General features: G+C 38.3%; 1 protein-coding gene across 1 annotated transcript in view; it reads left to right on the plus strand.

The window, feature by feature from the left end:
- The window catches only part of kcna4 (potassium voltage-gated channel, shaker-related subfamily, member 4), a 48,730-nt gene extending 32,828 nt beyond the window's left edge, over nt 1–15,902 (plus strand). Inside the window, exon 3 of the mRNA XM_079339767.1 lies at nt 10,920–15,902. The gene's annotated coding sequence lies outside the window, so the exon portion shown is untranslated. The remainder of the gene's footprint in view (nt 1–10,919) is intronic.
- Nucleotides 15,903–16,884: the final 982 nt, after the last annotated feature.

The following is a 16,884-nucleotide window of genomic DNA, read 5'->3' on the forward strand; positions in this document are numbered from 1 at the left end:
CAGGTCTATAACTCTTATGTTTAATCAGATATGCGTTGACAACTGCAGTAAGTGATCTAAGCTGATGAAGTCAAATTAAGTAAACAATGTGGTTGTCTTGGTTTAGGTCTTCTCACAGTTGTAGCGTCTAAAACAAGGATGTGTAAGTGTGTTGTAGCAGCAGCAGACTGAACTACACATGCTTCTACCTACTGCTTCATTTAGTATGCTTGTTGGTTTCTTGTCATAATTGTCTCATTAACCTGAGAAAGCTCTCTTTTGTTTTTTGAAGATGGTGTAAAAGTTAGCCTGTAAGGTGTGTTATCTGGGTGATTAACATGTTACACCAGGATAACAGTCTGTAACTGTAGATTGACTTGGTAACTTAAGTGACCAACCACATGAACGTTGCTTTCATTGATTGAGTCAAATATTATCATTATAGCCTAAATATTAACTGTTGAATAATGATATGCTGAGTAGTGTATGTACACTGCAACAATATGTTTTCGACATCTCATCAATTTAATTTTCACACACTTTTGTTATGCATGTTGTAATTAAAGTGATTCACGATGGTCTAAAGATTCAAACCTAATTAATGTAGATGTTTCCATCATCACACCTTTAAACTCAATCACACACTAAAGTAATAAGGTAGATTAGTCTTTCCCCTGTAGAAGGTTTCGGGCGGACGGCCATGCTGGATAAATCAAAGTGATCACACAGTCTGTTCATGCACACGCTGTTCAGCAGCACTTTTCAATCTCATTACTTGTAATTGCAATATTGGCCACACCTCCATCAAAATACAATACGATCTTTATTGAAAGCAGCACAGTTTAATTTGGCATGATGGGCAGCAGATGTTGCTCAATTCAGACAAAACTGATCAACTTGTGCTCAGGATTATGACTGAAGAGTTGACTTCTGAAGTCTGGGTCTAATTAATCCAACACAAGATGTAAAGAGGAGAAACCTTTCAGCACTGTTTCCCAACATCATGAGAGAATATTTCCGCAACCAGATGATTAAAAAATTGAGGATCCTTTTGTCTTTAACTTTTTTGATTTTGTTTCCTCGCAACTATAATTCATCCTGTTTGTTGGGTTGATTTTTATAGTAAATGTTACAATGGTATGTGCCTTTAAATGACTTTATATTAATGTGTTATCTCAATTCTTGTACTGAATATCTATGTATGTAAGAAATATAAATCTGTTGGGTTTTTTTGCACATTTTCTACATTGGTTACATTGGTAGGTCTGTAGGTAAATTGAATAATCTTGTTCCATTGTAAACCTTTTTTTCATTACACACAAAAAAAAAAAACCTGAGCACCTTGTATCATAAAACGTGGGATGTAATGGAGAGACATTTTTAATATTTACTGCATCCATTGTATTGTTTTCACATCATGTCTTTTTTAAGTCTGTTCAGCAGTAGTCGTAAAGTTGTTGCAGGATATTAGAGTCCTAATGACCCACCATCTTTTAAGACTTACAATCTAATGACCTAAACACATTTCCTATGGGTCAGTCGAGGAAAACCAGTTTTACTTTGTCATTTCGATTTTTAAATTGGGGGATAGATTGCCAGAAGCTATCACTATCAATTGGGGGAAAAAACACTGTAATCTTTATGCTTGGCTGCACAACTGGCAGGCATCTACATCTGCTGTTGGTAAGTGATTGTAGGCGTTTCATTAAGTCACTGTTAAAGAGCACATGTGAGAAAAGGCCTGCAGGGGCACGAGATGAAGGAGGCTGGTCTGGAGGTGGTGCAACGTGACTGACAGGGATGAACAGATAATGACTTTTTGTCTTTGTTTTGATGAAACAGCTCTGAGCTTTTGTTCACACATATTATGAAATTGTGCTTAATGTACCATGAGCGCAGTTAAAAATCTATCCTTGAAATAAACATCAGACAAAGTGTGATGGCTTATAATAATGTACCACATTAGCTGTAAAACAGAGGGGGTTAGACATCTGTTTTGTGATATATTCAATCATCTTCACTGATTTTAAACCTTAATAAAACATGCTGATCTTTAGATAATGAGTCTGTTGTAAGAACTGAAGACGAGTGTTGCTATTGAGAGTATTATATAATTGGCCTTCAAATGCAGCGCTTTGCTATTAAACACTGCTATTTCTGATGTATGAAAATATTACTGTGAGAATTTATATTTTTTATGATATTAATAGTTTAACAAAAGACCCATTTTATGTCTGCAGCTGGCAGCTTTTTGAAGCGGATCTCAGTTTTTCCTTGAGGTTCCATAAAAACTTTTGGAAATGTCTTGCTATCTGTACTAAAGTCGTCGAGATTTTGAATTGTGACAGAATCAAGGCTGACCGACATTGACAACCCCTAGAGACAAGATGCAATCCTAAAAATAAACTACACATATAATGACTTAAAATGACTTAACGGTGCAATATAATTTTGAACTGGCCAATGCTCACTTTATTGTATCATCATATTATATATTTTAAAACAAAGTCTTCAACCATTGTAGCATTGTATTTCATTTGTGTTTTCTTGTATTTGCAGCCCATTAAAGTCAGCAGTCAAGATGTGTTTGCAAGACAGCAAGCAGCCTTAACTTTGACATTTTGGACTCCAAACCATTCGTTCTGTCAGTAAGTTGTGGGGCTAAAAGATTAGATAAGAGCTGCTGTCTGTTTCTCTCAGTGTCACAGCAAGAGAAGCATCGAAACTTATAGATTATTTGGCTGCTGGCATGGAAGTAATTGGTGCTAACCTACTTTTCAGCGGCCTCTCCTGTCTCAGATAATGCTATATGATACTGTTTATTAGTTATGTAACTCCATGACTGAACTTTATATTTGGACTATGGATAAATCCATGTACAGTTAAGTGTTGAGAACAGAGATATCTGTGGAACATTTTGTTAAGTAAACCTTTTGTTCTGATTGGTCGCCTATGTGTCTTGTTTAGAGCGATCCAGAGCATCATCACGGTATTAATGATGTCTCCTGACCCCTTCCTCCATTTGTGTCCTGCCTTTAATTCATTATGACAGTCTGTCATGGCATAATGTGACTGGCTGGGTTGCACATGTGCTTTCCAAACAGCATCTCTGACCCTCAGAAGCAAACATAAACAAAGACACAACACCTGAACCTTGGCATGTCACGCTGCAGCTAGCACGTCTAATGAGTAGTCTAAGAGACAACAGGATAACGATGACGATTTTGAGCTCACTACAAAACAGCCTGCTTAAATGAGCAGCGACAGACGAGCAGATGTTTAAGTTTTTTTCCCACAGAAAAGTGCTGACAGTGAGCTCAGTGGCAGGCTGGAAATAAGCACAGCGCGTGTTATGTCCCCGGCGTACATTGTGCTGCACATACCACCGTTCCTGGCCTGAATATTTATAGTCCAGCTTGCGTTCATCTGTGTATGTTTGCACGTGTGTGTGTGTGACTGGGAAAGCCAGTGTGGATCTGAGAGCCCTGCAGGGGTGTGAGGCAAGAAGCAGCAAGAGGCAGAAAATCCCCGCTGCCTTTGGATTAGTGTCAGCGAGTAGGAAGCCAGGCAACGTGTTACATGTGCAACCTTCTAAAGTCAGTATTTGCAAGATGATTTTAATTATTTTATTATTTGTTGAGTTTTGGAACATAGAAGCCCCTAATTTAGAGGCAACTTTTCAGAAATTGCTTGAAAACGTTTGTTTAATCATTAATGGTTTGATTAAAACCTACCAGGATTGCAGTGCTTTTTTTTTGTTGATGCGAGTCATTTAGTCAGATTGATAATTGCCCAAAATAACAGTAATTGGAGGAATGTGCAGTGCTCTTTTCCATATTTAGTAGACGTAAAATGCATTTTTCAAGCTTTGATAGTTTTGCAAAAACAGCATCATTTGATTTTAAACCTTTCTGAAAGGTTGGTAAATATTTGCGTCTCGCTGCCGCCCGCCAAAGAGCAGCACACGCACAGATTTTGTGGGTCACGATCGTTCATCATATGACCTCTCTTCTCCAAGATGCCGCACAAACACTGATAACAAATAAGGTCTTTTTGAGAGCCCCTGCAAAAGGACATTCAAAGTCATGGATCTTATAATACCATCTTAGAAACATTTCTGTTGCTTGTAAAGCATTGCAGCTCCCTTTGAAAAAGGGAAACAGGTAAATTGTGAAGCTACCCCCTGTGCTTTGATGTTGATAGTTTGGTGCGCCTGTGACACACAGATCAGAGGGAGATTTAGAACGGTATTAAGAAAAATACTTTGTGGTGTCAGAGAGGATATTCTCAAGAGAGGGAGAGCTTAAGTGCAAACCGTCATAATCGTGCAGCTCTAGTTAAAATAAAATTAAAGGCTAAGGGGGGGGGGGGGGGGGGGTGTGAATTCACCAATCTCATATTTCTCAGTCCTGATACGGCCACTGTTTTTCAATTCTGATTTGTCTCCGATGTTTATCATAACTAATATTGTTATTGTTGTTGTTGGTAGTATGTGTAAGGCTACACAAAGCTGTTGTAAATCCGGTAAGGCATTGCATTGTGCTGGTTTTGCATACTAACAGGAAGCAGCAACCACTGGAAGGTTTTCAAATTAAATGTTTAACTGAAGTGTTCATATAGAAGAAGCCGTTCCATTTCGTCTGAGCGTCATGATGGAGAGCATTTGTGGACAACATCAGCATCCTGAAACAAAACACATCACAGACGTATAAGCTCCCTGGGATCCACCCATAACCTTATTTACATCTGCAGCACCTCATTTCCTTTTGATAATGCTTTTAACAAAGTCAGAGAGTTAAAAAGCAATAAGACATCCATAAAAAAGTTCATCTCGTCACAGCAGTATCTATGACAGATGTGGCCAGCTTGGACACACAACAAGAAAACAAATTTTTCACATGTTGAAGCTGCTGTTCTTGACAAGTCTTTTGATGGTGGTGTCCCTGTATGACCACAAATGAGCATATAAATAGCTGATAAAAGTGTCATAACTCCTTATTTTTATTCATATGTGTCTGAGATGACTGTGGGGCAGTTTACCAGATTGTTACGTGAAGCTCATTCCAAATACTTAAAAATACAACCGACTAAATAAAGAGCATATGATTTCTTTAGCACACATCTGTCCAGAATACAAAGTTGTTCACTACACACAAACAAATTAAGAAGCACACACACTTCTTGGATAATATTTAAGATTAACATGGCCATAACCCAAGATGTGAACAAGAGATGCCTTTAAGAATAGATTTACCACCTCAGAGGTTGCAGGAGGCTGCAGGGTTGACGTGCATGCAACGGGAACGAGTAATGAGAAGCTGTTATGTCTCATTTCCCCACTCCATTCAGCAAATAGTATTTACAGCCAATGTCCTCACCTATATGCCCTCTTGAGGCGTTTGTTCCAATCTGAGGTACAGACATTTACTGCTCTGTCCAAGCGGAAAGCTTTTTTTTTTCTTTTTTTTTCGCTGAATGCGTCTCTGCAGGGGCCAGGTATAGAATAAATCTCAGTGTAGCTTCATGTCTAATACGAAAGCTGTGCCAGGCTTGAATAAACCTCAATCATTGTGAAACTAGCTGACGATTATTTTGTCTGGATTTTCCTCAAATTCAAACCAAAATACTTCCAATATAGTATAAGTGTGATTTGTTTAATCAGCTGTTTGTATGTCAGCTGCTTGTTAAAGTGGGACAGCAAAATACTACGTCATTCATTATCTGTGTTGCCTCATTGAGGTCCCATTATGCACAGCTTTGGCTATATATAGAAGTGATATAAGCATTAACTAATTGCACATAATAAAGCAGTGATTTCTTAATAAATGCTCTTGTCCTCCTTCTCAGTCTGCTGGATCTCTGCAGTAAGCTCCAGCTCTTTTGTTATTCCAAACATGAGATGTTCACATTACAGGAGCAGTAAGTAATGTGGTAATCTTGAGTTGATTACTATTGACAGACAGTGAAATTCAGCAACACTGTCAAGACTTCAGCTGAGCTTACAGGCCTCAGAAAACCAATAACTGCTCTGGTTTAAGAACATAAATGGCCTACTTGAAGCACTGTTAAACATCGGCGAGTAGCTTGGACTGAACTGCATTTTGCAGTTTGTCTGACTTCATTCATTTAGTCTGACATTGTTGAGTTGGCCAATTTCTTGTTAGATTGGCGGGTTTTTCAGGGTATTTTGCCCTGGGGGGGGGGGGGGGGGGGGTTGCGGGTCCCTGGGGGTAAGCACTTCAATTCATGTTCACAATCGAAAGGCACAAATTTGTTGACAACATTTAGATATTGAAACTATGCCAATATATCATATTTGTGCAAATTAGACATTCTCCTCTTTAGCACAGCTTTAATTTAAAATTGCGTCTGTCAACGTCAAAGGGTTCATTTGCAATTATTGATCCCGTGCTTTTTTGTCCCTTTCAGCGTACCTTAGCTAATCCAAGAGGAAAAGAAGCAAAGTGTTGGTTACAAACTGTAAAATGAGTTCCAGGAATCAGGTGGAATAACTGTTGAATCATTTGGATTCAGAAACTCCATCAACCCCCTGCAGCTGTGTTAATGCAATTTTGTGTTTTGGGCTGTAAAAATCCTCATCATAATATCGTTCCTGTAGGTTCAGTCACATCTGGTCGCTTTCAGCAAACATAAAAATGATGTTAAACTCAGTCCCGTGGCAAAAAAACAGCCCCTGGGCTTCTAAATTGTGAGTAGTGATAGCTTCTGGGCAGCAGGTGGGTTTGTAGATCACAACAGGGTTTACCTTGTGGTGCTCTTTGCTTAGCACTGAGGTGGAAGAGCCCAAAGTGATGGACAGAGAGATGAATGCAGCTCTGAATGAAGAGCTGGAACCAATCTAGACTCCTGCTGTGCCGCAGATGTGAAAGTATCCAGGTGTGCCCGCTGCCTACAGGCATGATACATGCAAACAGACAGGTGTTGCACAGATTAGTATTAGTTAGGTAGTAGTTATGTTTATCTCTACAGTTGGAAAAACATAATACTTACAGCATTAGTGCTCTCCATTGTAGAGAGGTTTACTTTACGACTGGTTAACTCCAATGAAATAGTGACCCTTTTTTTCAGTTGGACTTCTACCACAGCAGGTTAGTACAGGTTATGCTACTGCAACCTGAATATATTTTAAATAGGTTATCATTATGGCCTTGCTTTATTACCAACTACAAGCTCCTGTATTCAAGTCAGACACAGTAAACATCAATCCACCACTTTAGCCATCCTAAAAAAACAAGAAAGTAAACCTCCTGAGGGGCATAGGGATGTTAACTGGGGTGTAATAAAGTTCAATGTAATCAACCAGGATAAATATTGGCTGCTCAGTCACCTACCATCAAGACAAATTGACATTTTTTGGACTTATACATGATTTAAAATGAACTCGGTTCAGAAATGTCACAGATTAAAGTTAAATGTTCCGTTTCTTACTCAGTGTCAGGTAAGAAAATGTTCATTCAGATCCTGAGTGTAAATTATAATAGGACCATTATTTCAACGGTCATATGCTATCATAACCATTCTGTCCACTTTGGCAACCTCAAGTAAAATTCTGGTAACTATTTCTTAAACCTCCTGAGGCTGTCAGGCCGCGCTCAGTTTTCATTAATCATCATCAGTACACTCGTTGCAGCAAAGCTCCTCACACAGAAAATGACTCACTCTGATATTGCAGCCTCCCATTAAAAAGAAATTTAGCTTAATTTGTTGTCATGAAGGTGCCTTTTTACAAGTTGTAATGCACAGTGAAAGCTTACCCCTACAAGGACCGCAGCCCAGTTCTGTCGAGTCTGAAGACAGAGTTTATAAGGTTCTGGAGCTGGCGCTCGCTCTCTCTCTCTCTCTCTCTCTCTCTCTCTCTCTTTTTACCTTGCTTGATCACCAAGGTGCATCACTCTGCAGACTTAACCTGTTCCCTGAGGAGGTTATATTCAGAGACTTAGATTTAAGTTAGCTACTAGGAGATGATAAAGATTTCCACCAAAGAGAATATATGTATTCTATTGTTCGTAGTGCCATTTTACACAGCGGCACAAAGTAGCAAAAACTGCAAATTGTGCTGATGTTCTTTTTGCCTTGGTAGGCGCACAAGCATTCAGTCAGTGATGCAGGAAATTGAACCCCTCCACCCCCACCTCCCAACGCTTTCTCAACTTATTGTTTCCGTGTTTTCTTAAAGTAATGAAAGATGAAATGATAAAAGCACAGAGAGAGACTACTTTAGGTTTCGAAGTTTCGTCCGAGAATATAATTGCTGTGATTTTATTGTTAGATCTGAATACAGGTCCTAAGTAGATCCAAACAAATGTATCCAGTTTAAACATTAAGAGCTCTAAAACGTGCTGTTGTTCTTTAAGGGAGGCACTCAGACTGCAATGGAAATTAATATTGATGTACACATTTACACAATGAGTTGTTTTGGTCAGCAGATGTTTTGCTTTTTGCTTTTCTAAAATGTGCATATATTCTTCATCACTGTTCATTTGAACAAGCTGACTGAGACAGAGACCCAGCCTTGTTTCTCAAAAAAAAAAATCAGTGAAAAGATGCTTAAATCTCCTCTAGCGATACAAGAGCATGCAATCTGAAGCAGAAAGCTTGGGCTTACACACCAAGTTGATAACCACCTCGGTGAGACCCTTCATCTGTGACTGGGGTTTATAGTTTGTACGGCCAGCTTACACAAAGAAAGTCTGTATATGTTGAACTTGTTTTGTTGTTCACCTCTCTGTCCTCATGCTTCTGCAGCACAATCATCAACATTCAACTGGTGTGTATTAAGTGTTGCGGTATGTCGTTCCGGTAGAGCCCTGTTTCCCTCCAACTATAGGCTGCCGACTTCAAACTGTACACACGCTCTCACACACACTCACTCTCACACACACACACCCCGCTTTTATGTCAACACCTGAGAACAAAGAGTTAAGTTCAGAGCACTACCATCCTCTACTTCAAATAACTGTCCTTGTTGTCCTCTGTGTGTGACGTTTACGCCTCAATGTTAAATAACTGTAAGGTCACAAGCACAGAATAATAATAAGGATACAATATAGTCTGTGTATATCTTATATTACATTTTTGAATTCTTTATCTGTCCTCTTATTAATACATGTGCAATGCACATTATACACACAAACAAATGTTTACCAAAGTACACCACACAAACTAAAAACACACACTGGAATGTAAACAAGCACAGGTTCAGCTCCAAACTCTTAATTGGGAAATTAGATAAAAAACACTCAGTATGTCGGTTGTAATTGCCTTGTGCCTGCTGCAGTTCTGATTGCATGCAGAATGCCTCCGACTCCACGGAGACTATGTGGAAATTCTCAGATTATTGAGGTGGAGAATTATACAACAGCTGCTCAGTTTAAAGAGGACGCTTGTCTCTAATAGTCTGCATCTTAATAAGCACAAATAGCTATGACACAGAACAGTTATTCTGTGAAATGTTCAGCCCTGCAGGGGGGGAGCCAGAAAAACATAAACATCTTCACGAAGGGGGTGAATTTAAATTTGAGCTAAATCAACATCACAAACAGAACTACAGAGGAGGGCAATATTAGCTGAATGCCATTTAGCAGCAGTTCTCAATGCTGGGTTCATCCCCTGTGCTGCTGATGCACTCGTTCATGGCTTTAAGCGCAGGTTTCTCACACACACTGTTATTGAAATGATGCAGCTCTTTATAATATAGTCTGCTTTAGATTTGTTTTAGAAGGAGAAGAATAAACGTTTTCTGTCCTCTTCCTAAGTTTTTGTTTTTTTATGCCATTGTCATAAAACACTAAAAGATTTACTGTTACCTCTATTGCATGGATTTTATGATCTGAGTCAGGTTTTTTTCTATAATTAAATGCTACATTGTTTCAGAAAAGGGAAAAAGAGAAAACAGTGTTGTCACACCTCTTTTTTTTGTTTGTTTTTTCTTTTGGATAAGTCAGGTGCTATTATGTAGAGTTTCTTTAGCCAACTTTCACTAATACTATATAGATATATATACCATATCAGTATAGGTCCTTGTCCTTGTGAACATACTGCACACACTTTATTTTTACTACTTACGCCAAATGTAGCCACATATCCACTCTGATGTGACTGTTTAGTGAAGGACATGTTTGTGTATTTCTAAACCATTTCAAGTCACAGATGTATGTCATAATACAGAAAAACTGTGACTACAGCGTAGACTGTAAATATTAATGGACAAAGCCTGAGCGACGTCAGCCATCTGTTACCGCAGGCTCATCACAAGCAGCCGCCATGTTGGAAATGCTGTCTAAATGTAATTTTCAGTGAGCCTTACAACAGGCTGAGAGCTGGAGCTGAGACGGGTTTTAAGCCTCCTGATGAACTGTTACATAATCATGTTAACTATGGAGAACACGTATTGTGCATAAATAAAAACAGAGCCATTTAAAAAAAGTCACCTCCTTAGAGCGCGTGCCCATGAGGGCAATCATTAATCAGACCTATTTTGTTTTCTGTACCAGGCTCTAGACATGTTCATTTCTGCTATTTAGGGTTCCTGAAGTCAGCCTCAAGCGGACACTTGACGAACCAAAAGATTTTGCAGATTCCTCATTGACTTTATATTTATATACATTTTGAGCGGTGTGTATTTCTCTTTGAGGGGGAATAAAAGAAAAATCGTATGTTCAAGAGCTAATATTGGTACAGTACATTTAACTCAACTTGTGTGCTATCATTATTCACTGTGTGATTGTGTCCGCTTCCAGTGCTTTAACCGGGTATTGCAACTTTATGACCCTGATAATTATCTTAGTGGGATTCATCTCAACAAATCTCTCGGCTGAACAATATGCTGATTTTTCATTGGAATGTTTGCTCCACACTCATTTCTTTCTAATGACTGATGACTGATTTTTAAACATTGCTTGTTTCTTTCTGTCTTTCAGCGCTGCCAGTGAAGGGAGTTTCCCCCCACAAATCTGGAAATTGCAGACAACAAGCAAAACAACGTGACTAGTCGCTTTGAGCACAAGCAGAGACCGAAAAAAAGCAACAACAACTGAACAGGACTCGGCATTTGGACGAGAGAGGATCAGAGCTTCTGTGTGACATGAGTAAACAAACAAACTCTCGAAGGGTAAAGACTGGAGTTTAAAAACATGAGTAAGTCGTGGCCCAAAGTGATTGCCTTAATTATTCCACATATACAGATATATGAAGCGGTAAAACTAAGAGACTTATCAAAGTACAAAGATGTTTTATTTACATGTGAAAAAAGTGTCTTGTAAGGAACAGATGTGAATATTTTACTATGATAGAGATAATGTTTGGTTGTATCGTCGACATAATGTTTTAGTTGGGTCGGCTTCGTAGGTGTCATTGGTTCCTAAATGGTGAGTTTGCTCTCTGCTCATGTGCAGGCAGCAGTAAGACTTAATCTATTTTTATCCTGTTTCATATTGTCACCCAAACAAGGCTGGCCTGAGTTGCTCACTCAAACGCTGGCAACAAAATCTCTTAACTCATATCGTGTCATAACATATGAAAATCCTCATTCAGAAAGTGTACAGAGGGCATGGGAGACGTATACTAGACGTATATTGACTGGCTCAATGCTACACACTGAAATAGATCTGAAGAATATCCTCTTACATTAAGATCCACGTACACTTAAGCAAAGATGTCAGGCACATAAACACCGTCATAAATATCTGCCACACTCACTTTCTATCACGGAAAAAAAAACTGCAGATGAAACTCGCCGGGCCCTCTCCGCCCCTGAGAATCATCGTCGTAGAGACGAATTACCTTAGGTTTCTTTCTCAGATGCAAACTTAGAGCTGACCAGCTGCTTTGTTGATATGTTTTCACTTTGAATTTAACTGTATGCAAAAGTAACATGGACGTGTGTTCTATATTTTTTTAAACCTAGCCTTGATAATTACATAACCAAAGGTGAAACCCTGAATTTGTTGTATGTTGTGGACTTCTGGAAAAATGTTGTGAAATAGATGCACACTGAATAGGAAAAAACATGTACATAGCAGACATTTATACTTGTGTGTCCTAAGACGTGTTGCAGATAGAGTACTTCGAGACTTTTTACTTTCTTTGACTGTTATGACCATCAACCATTATCATCCGTGTTTGGTTTGTCCCGCTGATACCATCATATGTGGCTCACATTGTTGCGAGTGCTGCTTTTTTTTTTTTTTTTAGTTTTTTTTATTCTTCTCTTTTGTTTCGTGTTGCTTTTTCTTTTTTCCATCCTGGCCATTAAAAATCCGCCCAGTCATTTATTTGGCACACAAACATAAAGTTGCTGATGTTGTTTTTGCAGCTTTGTCCGTCAGACTTTGTTACCTCTCTTGGACCTGCAAAGTTGCCCATAACTAACATAAAGACATCCACTGATTTGCCAGTTTAGTTAGCCAATATATAGTTTTCTAAGGTAGTAGTAACTTCTATTACATATTCACATGCAGATACAATACAATAACATGCTGAGTTTACAATAATAGCATTGAACAAGTTTGAATTTTGAGCTGTTTTTTTGATCACTATTACTGAAAATCCAAAGTTCACATTCTTAGTCATTTTTCCCAAAAATCAAATCTGTTATTACCCCAGTAATTGAATCCCTCAGAGGATCGGTCTACTGAATTTTACAGATATTTCTTTGTGTAAGGAAAACTTGTTACCACGAGTTGGCCACAATATTTTTAAAATAGATGTCAAAAGTTTTCTCTGGAAATTGTGATGGGGAGTTAGCTATTACTGGCAAAGAGTAGATACAAATTAAGTTTTTCTGCATTTCTAAATTCTAAAAGTTTTACCAGAAATACAGCCAAATGGGGACTGTCAATCTGCAATGTGGTTTCTCTTTCAAAAAGTTACATGTCTGAGCCAAAGAAAGAAGGAACGATCCCAAACATAAACAGAACACCAAGGAATGACCGTGAATTAAAATGTCAGGGTGTTGATGTCTCTGTTTAGAGGATAAATCTGTGAAAAATTAGTTTGAGAAAAGACAAGTATTAAAGGAAAGAAAAGGTTTCCATCATTTTTGATCATCATGTTTGTTTTTGGATGATTCATCACTAGCATTGTACTGCTCCATAAAGGACAGTAAGCCAACTAGCTCTTTTCTTTATTTTTCAACTTTTAGTTAGGCTGACAATCTGTTGGCTGTAGCTACATATCTACAATCCCAACATAAGAGAGATATAAATCTTCTTAAAGCTCCTGTGAAGAACTTTTAGCAGGTTTATAAAACAAAAAGAAATTCATATCCAAGCCTCTTTATTTGCTACAAAAGCAAACAAGATCATCACTATAAAGAGTGTGTGTCTCTATATAGTTATTTTTAATGGCTGAACTGCTGCCACAGTTTGGGGCCAGATGAAGTGAGTTAACCAGCCTTTTCTTTCAACATATTTATAGGCAAAAGTTCTTACTAAGAGAACACCTTTACTCTTTTATAGAAAGCAGGATGAGATATAAAATGCTATCTACCTTTATACAGGACAAAATCAGCGGTACCACTTTGTCCATAGAGGGCCCCAAAATCACAAACAAAAAGTTCCTCACTGTATTAACTCAGTCAGATTAAATCAAAAGGTTGCTTTTTAACTCCAAAATGTATATTACTTTTTTTTAGTTAGATTAAAAGACCATTTCAACTTTTTGCAAAGCTCTGTTGTCAGAAGTGATTTTGATCCCACTAATCTTGTCAGTTTGACCGCCTAAAGCACGAGCTGTTCCAGAACAGGTCGGACCAGCCAGCAGATACTTTTGTTCCAGCCTGGAGTTTCAACCTGGGATCAGTCAGGTGAGGCCTGAGTTGTCAGACTGTTTTTTGGCACACTTAAACATCAGAGACATTTATAGCCCAAAGTCAGAATTACCATACAAACAGCCAGCACTAGCTAGAAGCTGAGCTGCAACAATAGTGATAAATTTACCAGAGACAAATTAATCTACCCGGTGATATGTTGAGCTACAGCCGGGTATTATCACAGAGCAGAACAAAAGACACTAAGCCAAAGACTAATACGCCCACAGGTTAACAGAGACAACAAGAACCGGATCAGCATGAGAAGTGAGCCTCCAGGCAACTATATCCAATCAAGCAGAGCAAACAAGCACCAGAGGACGCTGCAAAAATAGTATCCAACCCATTTCCTCAATCTGTGAATTAAAACTATTTATTTGGTTTGAGGCTGCAATTATGTCAAGTTGCACTGATACAGCGTCCTCACTTAAATCTGCTGTCACCAGGAGATCAGCTGCGGCCCAGAGGAGGGAGGTGTACGTTAATATTTGAAGCAACAAGATAATAAAGGCCTATAGGCGGATTTTGATGCAGATTGAATATTACAGGGAGGAACAAAAATTATCCTGATGTGTGAGCTGAATAAGCAAAGGTCATAATCTAAATTAACACACATGGATGTTTATCAAGAGGTCATGCAGGATATGAGGAGCAAAAAAATATCCTCAAGACTTAACAACAAATGATCCTCGCCGACTAACAGTCGTATTGTTGCTGTGGATGTTCCGTTTACCTGCAGTTTTAACTTTTGTGGTGACTGTAGAGAAATTACACACGGTGAGAGGAGGGAATTTTAATTATTATCAACCATGAGCTGAAAATACTCAATAAGTGCAACCTTTATAATATTTTCTGGAAAGAAGAGGATGAGAAGATTCACTACACACAGTTTAATCACTGTCTAAAAACAGCTTGAATTTCATTGAACAACTAAAGTTATCTCAAAGAAAACTCTTGTTGGGAATTGATTTCACATTAAGAAGGGCTGTATCAGTGTGAGAAAATGCTTTTCTGTTAAGACTCACATATTTCTGAGGCCTAAACATTTCTGAGATTCCCACAAAGCAACAAAGTAAGATTAACTTTTTTGATGAATTCCTTCCATGATCAATCACAAAGAATTTCATAAAAAAACAACAAATTGACCAACGATCTAAAGCCAGCCAGACCACAGCCTGGTGTTTACCAGATACAGAGATGTACTCAATTTACATTCTTTCCAGGGTTGCCAAATTTGCCTGACACAAATCTGCCTTTTCAGACCATTATCATTACATTTATATTTCTATAAAGGGAAGGAGCCTCAGCACTGTTTCCACTTTAGGTAAAAGTTATGTATATAAATAAATAATAACAATAAACCCCCAACTAAAGTTCTACTAAACCTTACTTGTGATAAAATGGGAGATCATTTGTTTTTATTGATCTGCTCTCAGTCGTTCAATCTCAATCATACTACTCCGAGGAGCTGTTTGACTTGCCTTTCAAAGCTGTCAACTCATTACGCTCCTTTTCTATCTTCAGTCTGTCATGGCCTCCAGCCTAATCGATTACTGTGAGGGAGGAGGATTTCATTTTCTCGTACCAATCACTAGAGACCAATGTATCTGCCTGAGTTTGATGTCATCTTTCATCCACACTGAAGTGTAGAGATGCCAGCACAGTGATATTGCCAATTAGGGCTAGCTGACCGAAGACATATCTTAGTTTAAAAAAACTATTCTCTGTTCTTTCTGCATTTTAAATTTGAACCTTTTTCCTTTTCCTGTAAATACGTCTACACGGTGACGGACTGGTTGTCGATTTAAGCATAAAAACACATTATTCTACTTCTTTTAATGCTAATTAGCACATGGAAGTGCACTACTGCCACCAACTGTGCTGGAGTGGAACAAGGGCAGTCCAGTAGATGAAGGAAAAGCAGTGGAAGATGGGCAAACTTGGACAGTGAATAAAACGTTTTTAACTTGTGTAACCTGTTTGAACAAAGAGGATTTTTTTTATTTGACCAATGAATTTTTAAACTTTCAACACAATCTGGCAACACTAACTACTTTGCCCCATCGTTATTATGGTGGATGTATTGATAAAGAAAACAAACAAATTTGAGGGTCTAAAAGTCTTTTTTTTTTTTTTTTTGTCCAAAAGCTGAGATATCTTCAAAAAGAAAACTGTGACTAAGCTCTGCAGACATATCCCCTCCTTATGGCTCAGTTTGATATTACAGACACACACACACTAATCTGAGGTTTAAAACTAGAAGTGTTTACTGTAACATCCACAGCCTTAGATAACACCGGGACACTTTGAGTGTCTTAATCTCCTTATGAACAAGGTGGTTTATGAATAGCTTTGCAAAACTGTTGAGCTGTGACATATTTTGTATTGGTTCACTGTTAGTTCTGCTTTTTATTTGACTGACTGATTGTAGGCTGATTCACAGTCTGCCTGCCGAAAAGTATTAAGTGTTGTTTCCAAAAAAAGAGATTTTAGAAACTTGCCTCATATTGGAGACAAATTAGATATTTTTCAGTATCGCTTTGTGATGATGAAAAGCCTTTGTATTAGTTAACATCAGGAAACCTCTCAAAACTACTGAGTCAATAACAGGGTTAGCTCACACTGCTGAATCTGGGAAATACTCAATGGTCACTGCTTCAAGTTGTCATTTAGGTAATACCTTGAAGGTTTTTCACAGATTCAGGAGCCTTAATATCACACAGATGTATCTTTCTATCTTATACAGTTACACAATCAATTTTTCCTCTTGAGTGATTTGGCTTGAAAAAAAAACATCTAGAGACGTGTCCACATATCCTGGGATCAATGGGCCTTCTCTCATGGACAATCAGGACAGCCAGTGAGTTCAGCGCTGAAAGATAATTTATCCTTGTAACCTCTTATTGCTTCATGACTGTTTTTTTTTCTTTTCTGGCTGCTGCTGCTGTCATGGTGTGTCAATGGATACACAAGGCAACATCTTTGCAGTAATTAAACCAGCCCTCATTCGTCAGAATATGTTATCTATTGGCTGTCAAATATCATATCGTCAAGGATTTAACTATTTTAATTGGACA

Source organism: Symphodus melops (assembly GCF_947650265.1).
Source record: "Symphodus melops genome assembly, chromosome: 3".
Lineage (NCBI taxonomy): Eukaryota > Metazoa > Chordata > Actinopteri > Labriformes > Labridae > Symphodus > Symphodus melops.